The sequence below is a fragment of the Choloepus didactylus genome, chromosome 7, assembly GCF_015220235.1.
Source record: "Choloepus didactylus isolate mChoDid1 chromosome 7, mChoDid1.pri, whole genome shotgun sequence".
In the NCBI taxonomy this organism is placed as follows: domain Eukaryota; kingdom Metazoa; phylum Chordata; class Mammalia; order Pilosa; family Megalonychidae; genus Choloepus; species Choloepus didactylus.
In genome coordinates, this window is record NC_051313.1 from 101507899 (window position 1) to 101520874 (window position 12976).

The following is a 12976-nucleotide window of genomic DNA, read 5'->3' on the forward strand; positions in this document are numbered from 1 at the left end:
GTTACCAAGAAATAGACAACTGAAACAAAGTTGAATAGAAGAATGAGCATCTACTGACTTTCATTCCTGATTATGAAAGCTATAGATGGTAGGGCAAGAAGGGAAATAAAGTTCAAAGAGGTATGATGCCTAGGAGGCATCTAGAAATTCAAATTCAAAAAAATTTGCTTTGTCTTCATCCTATGTGAGATAGATCTGGATTTGATGGGGTCTAGAGGATTCTAGGTGGATGGGTACAAGTTTTCTACCAAGTCTAGAGTTGGAGAGGTCTTGGACCATGAAGAGGCAATCAGTGTCATCTGGGACTCAAGTAGGTGAGAGTTCAGCCATGGTGAAAGAAAATGGAGAGGATATCTGGGGCCCATGGAAAATGAGAGTGAAGCCATTGAGTGGTAAATGCTATATATCTATTAAGCCAAGCATCAAAAGCCTCACTGGAGATGTTACTAAAATTGAATCTTATGATTGGGATACTATAGTCATAAAATATATAATTCCTCATGTATAGGCATCATTTTCAAATCAGCTTCTTCCCTCATTGTGTTTTTCTGTCACATGGATGTCAGCTTCTTCCTTCATTGTGTTTTTATGTCTGTGTTTTATAAAATTTTTGGTAGCAGACATTTGAGTGAATGATTGATTTATTAAGTTTTTAAAAAATGCATATCTTTTAACACACATGGTTATAAACACAGTAATCTCCATCTAGTTCCCTTTGAATTTCTGTGATAGTTCCAATTAAAAATATTCTATCATGTTGTTATATCATATGTCAGACCAATGTGTCTTGATTTTTTGTTTTCGAAAAAAAATATTGTTGCAGATAATTTCCTACCATGTTAGAAAGCTTAAGCAGAAAAAGAACAATATATGAAAATAGCAGAGATGTGAAAGGAAACAGCCAACTGGCATCCATGCATGGAGCTCACATGCAAATCAAGTTATTCTTTGCTTTCCAACACTTCCCAAATTCTTTTAAAACCATATTTGAAGCTGGATAACAACCCTATAAGATGACATCAGTGATATAAATACGGACAGCATTGTGTTGGGTAGAGCAATGCCAGGAATTGGCAGGACCAACAGATAAAATCAAACTAATTAAGTTTCTATAAACACTTGACTTGGGTTGTATCAACACTCCTCTTTACTAACAGCAATGTAACGAGAAATAAATGACACATCATACATTTCCAGTATAATAAACCATGTGGGTTTGATGAAGTAACAGAATTCTTCTACAGCTTTCTTTTAACACAGTGGGGAAAAGTTGCTCGATAATTTGTGAGTTTTACTTCAGAAATCATGTGAAATTCTCTTTCTGTGAAATGTTAAATGATTTACAGATGAGCTTTGGCATATGTCCAGCTTTACTCTGCTACCCTCTTCTCCCCTCCAGAATACATTTTTTTAGCTATAGGTGAGCAATTTTAGAATTTTTAACACTCCTTTCTCACAGAGTGTTTTCCAGGCATTCATTGTGAACTCTTTAGCAAGGTCAGAAAATACCATCTGTACTGGTTTGTATATTTATGTCCTCCAGAAAAAGCCATATTCTTTAATGCATTCTTGTGGAGGCAGACATATTAGTGTGGATTGGGTTAGAACCTACTGGTTCAGTGTCGATGTAACCTACCCAACTGTAGGTGATAACTGATTGGATTATTTCCATGGAGGTGTGGCCCTGCCCATTCAGTGTGGGCCTTGTTTAGTTTACTGGAGCACTGTATAAGGTCAGACAGCGGAGCTCAGAGCAAGCTGGAAAGACAGACATTTTGAAGATGGCCGTTGGAAGCTGATGCAGACATTTTGGAGAATGCCATTTTGAAACGCCACCTGGGAGCAAGCAGACGTCAGCCATGTGCCTTCCAAGCTAACAGAGGTTTTCTGGGTGCCAATGGCCTTTTTCCAGTGAAGCACCCTTTGTTGATGGACACTTTATGGCCTTCAGACTATAACTATGTAACCAAATAAACCTCCTTTTATAAAACCCAATGCATTTCTGGTGCTTCGCATTCCGGCAGCATTAGGAAATTAGAACACCATCCTAAAAGCCTCCATTTTTCCTGCTATTTTTGCTTTCCTAACTCTCTGCCCCAACATATATCACAAAATACACACTACTTGCCACAGCCAACTTTATTTTGTTCCCTGGTAGATATTCTATTTTCCCTTTCTCAGGAAAGAGCTGAGGAATACATTTTTATATAAGATTATATAAGATATTTATATATGCTATGAATAATACTAAATAATAATCTTCTTCTCAAAGAACAAAGGTTTAATAAAAATGGGGGAAAAGGTACCAGCAAGCCACATAGATGGAGACTTCAGCATAAATGGCCTTGCATTCACTTATGGATACAATCCCAAATTTTCAGCATAATAAGATAAATCAAAAACATCTGATTATATCTTAATTCAGAGCTATTTTTCCACTCTCATATATGATTAGCTCTACCTGTATTTGCTTTAAAAGTCTGTGAACTAAGAAATAACAAACTAAGCTGCAAAATAATAAAGGCATTTATTTGGGGTCTTAGAATTGCAATTTAGGGAGAACAAATTCAGGTACCAACCCAAATCTTATTCTACTTTGGCATTTCCAGACAAATACTTTTAAAGGAAAAGAAGATTAAACAAGTTTTTTGTGGTTGATCTACATTTGGTATACTCCAATTGCTTTTCAGATTAGATAGTTAACTGAGTCCTTTATCTTGCGGTTTGTTTATGGTGTCTTGATGTCCTTAGGGTTTTCAGAAACACTTTTGCTTGAGGATTTGCATGCTGTGGCAGTTTGCAATACCCCCTGAGATTTGCATAAGAGTAACCTCCAGAATGACTTTCCAACTCCATTTGAAATCTCTTAGCCATAGAAACTCTATTTTGTTTTATTTATTTAACAAGTACTATTTATTCCTTAATTATCTAACTTAAAGGACATGTGTTCTCCAAAGTATTTCCTGTCTCCTCCAGATAGTTGCTTTCACAACATTTCTGGACAAACCTGTATTAGAAAGCTACTATATTACATGGTGGATTTCTTTATACACTTGTGTTTGTCATGATTCTCCAGGGAAACAGAATTGACAGAAGATATATATATATATATGAATCATTATAAATATTATGAGACTTATAAGAGTTGGCTCACATGACTGTGGGGATGGGCAAGTCTAAATTTTGTAGGGCAGGCTGCAAGCTGGGAACTCTGATAAAGGTTTTTGAGGAATTCTGCAAGAGAAACTGGTTGGCTGAAGAGGAGGCAGAAATTCTTCCTTCTGAGTGATGAAGTCATCATTTCTTCTAAGGCCTTCAGCTGACTAGATGAGACTTTTCTCAATGTTGAAAGCAATCTCCTCAGATGATTGTAGAGGTAATCAGCCATAGATGCAATCAACTTACTGATGATTCAAAACTACAAAATATCCTCACAGAAACAATCATGCCAGTGCTTGCTTGACCAAACAACTGGACACCATAACCTAGCCAAGCTGACACATGAACTTAACCAACACGCTTGTCTTCTTGTTAAACATGAAGTTCCTTGGGAAATGGACTAGCTTTTTATTCACAGAATATATGTAAGGGCAAATACAAATTTACAATAATTACAAAGGGCTTAATTCCAACTGTAAAACATAGGGAAGAGACTTCCTTCACCCTTCCATTTATCTTTGCATTTACATTAAGAAAATCTGTAATTGTAAGCTCTCTTTTTCTTGGTCCTTTAAAAATGTATGTAGGAAACTTCTGGGGAAGATGGCAGAGTTGGGAGCTCCAGAACTCAACCCTTCCACCAAAACAAATATTAAACAGGCAGGAACTGTCTAAAACAACTATTTTGGAACTCTGGAGACAAGAAGAACACTGTACAGCATCCCAGGAAGAGTGGGCAGTAGAGGCTGATAAACTACAGTTAAGGACAGTAAATGGCTCTTTCCATGTGGCAGCTACCAGTGCTCACCCCCCACTCTCACAGCAGGCTGCCTTAGGGTCTAGTCCGTGGGTAGCTCACTGGTGACAGAAAGAGACATAAAAACCCTCTCCCCAAGAACAGGGGTAGGCACAGCTGATCACTGATCACAGCTTTTCCTTGGCTCTGAAGGTAGTTATGGTTTGAACCCTCTCTAGACAGGGACAGAGGTGATGAAGATTTAAAGACATGTCACTTCCTCACAGCTGAGGGAGGAACAGCTAGCTAAAGGGCTGCATTTGCTGGGCAGGCCAGGAAATCTCACCTTTGGGGAGCTACTGGGGAAGCTTTTGGTGCCATTCCTTATCCCAGGGCACTTTCGAGCATGGCTGCACACCCTTCCTGGACTTCTGGCCTGCTTTGGATGGGAAAGACTGTTGGGGACAATTAAGGTAGCATATATAATATTCACCTTCAGCGATACCGGTGACATGCAACATGGCCGCCAGGGCTGATGCAAGAACAGCCTAAGCTATAATTAGCCTTCTTCAAGGAAGTAACAGTAATTCCCGCCTAAGCAGTAGCTAGTTCGCGCCTAAACAGTAGCCACCCATTGGCCATCCACCCCAGCAACAGTTACCACCAATCCCAGACCCCCAGCAACAGCAACCGCCAATCCCCCTACATCTGCCTTCCACCCTAGCAACAGCAGCAGCCACTCCTAGATCGCCACCCGTCCTTACTAGCCACTCCCTCCACCCTTAGAGTATATATACCCTGCCTCTTCAATAAAATTTTGCAGATTGATCAGAAACCTGTCTTGCTGTCATTCCTCGTGTCTCTTGTCCCATACCATTCCTCCCTCACAGGACTCGGAGCCTCCGTTGAACGTCCCGTGGGCCGGGACAAAAGACTAACTTGGGAAAGTCCTTTTCATTATGCCCTTCTCCCAGAATTTGCTCTGCAGGCAAAAGCAACTTGAGATAATGGAAGGACTGTAAAAAACTAGAGGCAGATAATCCGGGACAAAGGCTTGCTGGCTTCAAACACCCAGGAGATGGAGGTCTGTCTCCTGGAAAACAGAGGGAACAACCTAATTCCTGTAAACAGGGGAACTTCAAAACAACTAACAGCAAAAGCCCAGGACAAAACAGAGGCCCAGAAAGACAGGGAAATCCCTGTGCATTACATTTGCCTTGGGCAGACCTTCCTGATAGATTTTATTGAGTTCAATAAAATCTCTATCTTATCACCAGCTGGTTTACAAAGCAAACAAACAGTCATCTCAGGGAATAAATCCCAGATTTAACATTTTAAAATATTAAAATATACTGTATGCAACAAAAGAGTAAGAGATAAAGAAATAGGAAATGATGGCCCACCCAGAGAAAAGGATACAAATCCAGAAAACACCAATGAAGAGGACCAGAATGTGGACATACCAGACAAGCCTTTAAAAATATATTAAAAATGCTCAAAGAGATGATAGAAAGTACAGAGAAAGAACTAAAGGATATGAAGAAAGCAACGAATGAGAAATATGTGAATGTTAGTAAAGAGATAGACATTTTTAAAAGGAACCAAATTGAACTACTGGAGTTGAAGACTACAAAACTGGAATGAAAACTGCCCAGGAGGATTTCAAGAGCAGATTGGAGCTGGTAGAAGAAAAAAACAGTGAACTTGATAACAAGACACTTGAAATGAGTCAGCCTGAGGAACAGAAAGAACAAATAATTATTAAAAGTGAAAATAGCCTAAGACAGCTATGGAACACCATCAAATGCACCAATATACACATCACACAAGTCTCAAAAGGAGAAGAAAGAAAGGGGCAGAAGGAATAGTCAAAGAAATAATGACAGAGAACTTCCCAAACTTAGCAGAAGACATAAATATGCACAACCAAGAAGCTCAGAGAACATGAAGAAAAATACACCCCATCATATACTGGTTACAATAGCAAAAAGAACAAGGAGAAAGTTCTGAAAACTGCAAGAGAAAATCTATGTTACATACAAGGGATCCCAATAAGATTGAATTTTGATCTCTCATCAGAAAACATGGAGGCAAGAAGACAATGGGTTGAAATACTTAAAATGTTAAAGGAAAACAAATGTCAGCCTCAAATTTTATATCTGGGGAGACTCTTTCAAAAATGAAGGTGACATTAAGATATTCTCAAATAAACAAATTCTGAGGGAGTTCATCACAACTGTACCAGCCCTATAAGCAATGCTAAAAGAATTTCTTCAAACTGAAAGGAAAGGCTGCTAGATGGTGTTTCAAAGTGGCATAAAGAAATAAACACCTGCAGTAAAGGTAACCATTTGTGTAACTGTGAATGTTAGTAGTATTGTATTGTATTGTTTTTTATGTAACTCTCCTTCTTACTTCCTATGGTACCTAAAATGCCACAAGAAAAGAAAACTATAGACCAATATCTCTTATGAATACAGATGCAAAAATCCTTAACAAAATACTAGCAAACCAAATCCAACAGCATATTGAAAGAATTATACACCATTATGAAGTAGGATTTACCCTGGTATGCAAGGGTGGTTCAAGAAAATCAATTAATGTAATATACCATGTTAAGAGAGTGAAGGAAATAAAAAACACATGATCATCTCAATTGATACAGAAAGAGCCTTTGATGAAATACAGCACCTTCTTAATAAAAAACACTTAGAACACTAGGAATAAAAGGAAACTTCCTCAACATGATAAAGGGCATATATGAAAAGCCCACAGCTAACATCCTACTTAATGATGAAAGACTGAAAGCTTTCTCTCTAAGATTAGGAAGAAGAAAATTGTACCCACTGTCACCACTGTTATTCAACATTGTACTGGAAGTTCTTGCTAAGAGCAATTAGGCAAGAAATAGAAATAAAAGACATTCAGACTGGAAAGGAAGAAGTAAAACCTTCCCTACTTGCAGATGATATAATCCTATACACAGAAAATCCTGAAAAATGCAAAAGTTCATAGAGCTAATAAATTAATTCACCAAAGTGACAGGGTACAAGATCAACACCCAAAAGTCAGTAGTGTTTCTATACATAAGCAATGAACAGTAAGAATAAGGAATCAGGAAAAAAATTCCATTCACAATAGCAACTAAAAGAATCAAATATCTAGGAATAAATCTAACCAAGGATGGAAAGGACTTGTACACAGAAAACTACAAAACATTGCTAAAAGAACTTAAAGACCTAAATAAATGGAAAGACATTCCATGTTCATGGATTGGAAGACTAAAATATCATTAAGATGTCAATACTACCCAAAGCAATTTATAGATTCAATGCAATCCAAATCAAACTTCCAACAACCTTCACTTGGTATATACCCAAAAGAATTAAAAGCAGGGACCAAAACACATATTTTCAAACCAATGTCCGCAGTGACATTGTTCACAATTTCCAAAAGATGGAAGCAATCCAGGAGTCTATCAACCAATGAATGGGAAAAAAATATATATGGTATATACATACAATTGAGTATTATTCAGGTGTAAAAAGGATTGACATTCTGATACATACAACTACATGGATGAACTTTGAAGACATCATGTTGAGTAAAATAAGCCAGACATAAAAGGACAAATATTGTGTGGTCTCACTGATTTGAAAACAATTGCAATAAGCAAACTCATAGAGTCAGAATCTAGAATATAGGTTACCAGAGGACAGGGTAGGGGCTAGGGAATGGGAAGTTAAGGCTTAAAATGTACAGGGTTCCTATTTGGAATGGTGGAAATGTTTTGGTAATGGTTGGTGGTGATGACAGCACAATATTGTGAACACAATTAACAGCACTGAAATATATTTCTGAATGTGATTAAAGGGATAAATGTTAGATTGCAAATATGATAACAAAATAAGAAATATTTTTTAAATCCATGGAACAAGACTACACAGTGGTTAAGCATGGACTTTAATTATAAAAATTATAATTATAAAAATGTGCTATCATCAATTGTAACAAATGTTCCACACCAATGGAAGGTGTTGGTGGTGAGATGGTCCATGGGAGTCCTGTATTTTATGCATGATTGTTCTGTAAACCCACAAGCTCCCTAATAAAAAAATTACATGTATGTAAATTTAAGATGCAAATATTTTAATGAGTCTCTTGCAAATTTCACTATACAAGTACCTCTCTTCAAGGAAGGAATTAATTTCTTTGTGATGCAATCAAGGAAGATCTAGCCTCTATCTCCCAGTTTCCTAGCAATTGATTAGCATAACTTCCTGGGGGCTCCTGGCCCCAAATTGTACATCTACCTCTCAAATGTTTTGCAAATGTGTAAGTAATGCCTTGGAACTGCTTAACCACATGAAAAGGGAGTGCTGTCTTTCTATCTTTGCAATCTCTTTGCAGATTGCTTAGGGTGCATCTCATTCTGGTTTAAAGCTTATTCGATAATAATATTGTTTTTCTTTCTCTTTTACATTTGTGGGGAGTTTTTCTGGGTTGGAAGACTTTGTTTTTAGTTGCATATCCCCAATACTTAACAAAGTACCTGGCATATAATAGTACAGACACAATGAATATAATATAAGTACTATATGGCAGGCACTGGATTGCAAGCTCCCTGAGAGGTGATTCTTCTATGTATCCTCAGAGTCTAGAACAGGACATGCTTATATTAAGAACTCGATATTTATTGAGTGAATGAATGTATGCATGTAATAAAGCTAATAAGTTGCTTCCCTTTTTTGAATTATCAGGCGATGTTCCTTTTCAGTGCTCTTCCTATCTGATTGTGGCTCTGATAAATCATGCAGTTAATCTTTGCAGCTTGTTCCAAATGTGAAAGTCTGAGGCTGATGAGATCTATTGATGATCTTGCCTGGGTTATAAACTAAAAAAACACTATAATTAAGACAATCCCAGATGGTTCTAGATTTGTTCTGCTTGTCACGCATTCATGTTTTCTGTCTGCTATAAATTCCTAGGTCCATGGCAAACATTATTCCTGGGTTAACCTCTCACGGAGAAAATCTTCCCTGTGGAGTGTCATCTAAAGGAAAGAGCACACTGTAGAACCAAAGACCCAGTTCTTTTCAGGCTGCTGAGATTTATCAGCTGCGTGGATTTTGGTATGTTATGCAATGCTGTTAAAATTGTGTTTATTTGAAAAATGAGATTAGTGATATTATCACCCAATAATAGCATTGTTTAAATGGTTAAACAAGGAAGTATATGTAAAATCCTATGCTATTATCACCATTGTAATCTAAAAGTAAAAGTTATTTTCATGCTTTTATTAAAGGGATTTATAAACTAAGACATACTATACAAATGTAAAGTAATAGTACTTGCTGAGTTCATGCTCATGAACTTCTTGAGGCAGGGTTTAAAAGAAATTTTTTCATGTAAGGCTGATTACCATGTAGTTATATAGATTTTAAAGTGACAAGGTATGCATCCTTTGTTTCATGAACTATAGGAAAGTACAGCAGAAAGAACCAGCCAGCAGAAGGGGGCCAGACTCAAACAGGCAATGGCCTTCTGCCTCTTTTATAATTCAAGGCTTGCTAGTTTTAAATTCTACCCTGGAGAGGTCCCCAGGCATTCCTTGGATAGGGGGATGAAAGTGTTTCTTTACAAAGGCTTTAAGAGAGTCGCTATCAGAATGAGGGTAGCATGAAGGAGAAATTGTGAAGTGGTAGGGTCCATTTTGAAGTATCCTAGCTCGGTCTCCGCAGCCCTTCCGCCTATCTGTCTCCCATTCAGCCTCAAGTCACCAGTAACTTCATGCGTGACTCTGGTCAACCCAGATCACACACTTTCATGCCCCACCTGAACCCAGCCTTCCTGAGCAGCCTCTTCCCTCTGGATCTTCCCTTCACCCTCACCCTCATTCCTATCCCCATCTACATTCCATTAATTCTTACTATTCTGTACATCAGTTTGCAGGGCTCTACTTTCACATAAACTTATCTTCAAAAATATATACCAAATCTCCCAACAAATTAAAATGTTACATCTTCCTCCCATTTTCACTGGGACTTTTCATATATAATGCAGCAGAATAAGTTAACTATAAGAGAAAGTCAAGAGTAAAAGCCAATAAGAGAATGTGTTGAGAAGAGGTTTTACTGCATACTTCAAATAATGTCAGATCATAAAACAGCATGGAATTGATGTCTTACAAATACAAGTTAGTTTTCACATTTAGATCTATGGCCCATATCAACATAATGCTCATAGTGGGAGGATGGGATCAAGATTCATATCTTTCCTTTATTAGATATTTACCTTGGGCCATTTATAAAAATGCTCATCCTTTTCATACTAAACTGCAGTGGAATCTTTGTTGTAAGTCAGATGACTGTACATGTGAGTCTGTTTCTGTACGCTATTCTATTTCATTTGTCCACTTACCTATACTTGTGTCATTACCACACAATCTTAATTACAGTAGCCTTACAGTAAGTCTTGGTATCTAGAAATGTAAGTCCTCCAGCTTTGTTAAGTATTTAATCAATTTTGAATCAAGCTTCTAGAATAAAACACCAGAAAATACCTTCATGACCCTGATGCAAAAATTTCTCAAATGGAAACACACATGCACAAGTAGTAATAGTAAAAGATTGATAAATTGGACATCTTTGAATTAGGAATGCTTGTTTAACAAAGGACACCATTAAGAGATCCCAAAAAACAAGCCACACTCTAAGAGAAGATATTTGCAATATATACATTTGACAAATGTTTCATCCAGAACATATAGAAAATTCCTACAGACCAATAAGAATAATATAGTCTGCTTAATTACAACAGTGGGTAAATGATTGAACAGAGATTTCACAAAAAAAGAGCATCAAAATGGTCTATAAATATAGAAAAAGATTCTAAATGCCATTAGGCATTAGAGAAATGCAAATTAAAAATCACAATGAAATATCCTTATACCATCATAAATGGCTAAAATAAAAACCAGTACCAAATATAGGTGAGGCTATGAAGCTAGTAAAAGTGTAACATGGTTTAACTCCTATGGAAAACTATTCGGCAGTACCTACTAAATTATTTGACATAATTCTACACTTGGATATATAACTCCCCAAAAGCAGATAATAATGTTTACTAAATACAAAAAGTGTTCATAGAAGTTTTATTCATAATAGCCCCAAACTGGGAACAACCCACATGTTGTTATAATAATAGAATGGGTAAATAAATTACGTAGGCATATAGTAGAATATTGCACAGATATAAACAATAACAAACTTTATATGCAACATTTATGAATCTCTTTTAAAAGTCTGTTCTCTTTTAATAATTCTGGACTGATAGGGATAGTTTCATAATTTTCTGGATTCAGTCATCATTCTCAAATACTTAACATGCTTCTGATGTCAAAGTATTAATTTCTACCTTCATTTTTGACTCAGTCATAATGTTGGGTGAAAGAGATCAGACACTAAAATATGTATATTCTATTTATATGAAGTTCAAAAACTGAAAAACTAAACTTTAGTTATGGAAATTGGGGTGGTGTTTATTTTGGGGGGGTACTGACAAGAAGGGAGCACAAACAACCTTCTTGGGTGTTGGAAATATCCTATACCTTGATTTTGTTGGTGGTACTACAGGTATATATATTTACAAATTTAACAAGTTGTATACTTGACATTTATGCACTTTACTGTATGGAAGTTACACCTCAAGAAAAACTTTTTGAAAATAACAGATTCACTGAGGAAGATAAGAAACAGAAGATATATTCCTTATAGAGCTCATTCATATCAATTCTTTAGTTTAAGGCAAGAAGGGAAATGTTCTTCATGCAAGTGCTTTCTGAGAAGGTTATGGCCTAACAATTTAATATAGGAACATGAATTCCTAAGGAAATGACAGAGGGCAGTACTCACCCTTTTCAGTCTTTTCCTGCTCCTTGACCTTTCTTCCTACAAAATATTAACTTTCAAATAGTCATGTTATGTTTATATGTCAATAAAAAATACAATTGAAAACTGAAATATAAGAAAAATAAATTTAAACAGGTCTATGAAGTTTCTGGTATCATTTAAAAATATTCTGAGTATTAGTTTAACATTGCCTTTGTGTATAAAATAATGTCAACAGATTCATCCTAAAACCAATGAGCTAATGCTTCTATTGCTTCTGGAATACTTCTGTTCTCCTGCTTTTATCTGAATTCAAGCAACAATAATTCCTTGGTTCAAATGGCATACTTAGTTCCTAGATGGGCAGTCCTCAGCCAAAGGAAAATGATTTAGCCCATCCTGTAGGTTTAGCCTTAGTTCATCCCTTTGCACCAATTCTTTGCCAAGAATAGTCTAGAAAAGAGAGAGCCTTATTCCTGATTCCAGCTCCTGAAAGTTTTTTTTTTTTCTCTTTCCATTCTCCAGTAAATAAGTCTCAATTTGTGTCCCCAGGATCCTTTAAATTGGACTACTTATATCTTCCACTCCCCAACAACTTCTTTTCAAGCTCTGAGTCATGCTCCCCAATTTGAATCTCTATGTATGTATCACTGTAGGAATCTGCTGCCGAAACCTCTGCTTATTGCTTGCCATTTTCTATCACTTCAGCACTAACTTTTGATTTCCAATTTTGAGCTGTATCACTGGATTTTCCCAGAGACCAAAGTCTGTTCTCTTTTAATAATTCTGGACTAACAGGGATAGTTTCATAATTTTCTGGATTCAATCATCATTCTCAAATGCTTAACATACTTCTGATGTCAAAGTATTAATTTCTACCTTCATTTTTGACTCAGTTGCCCTAAGTAGGGATTTGAACTTTAAGCAAACAAAGGTGAGCCTCCTGATTTCCTTCTGGTCTCTCTTCTCTTGGAGTCTCAGGTTGAGTATAGACATCCTACTTCTTCATAGAGCCCAGATCAAAACTTGGTATTAAAATTCTAAGGGTTCTGTCTTAGCAGTTGTCTTTCAGTTTTGCTCTAAACTCTGAGCAGTCAAATTTCTTTGGAAAGGCCAAACAATACAAGGTAATCATAATCCCAGTTGACACCAATTGTCTCTGCATAATCATTCTCAAGAGGTCAAGAAAGTG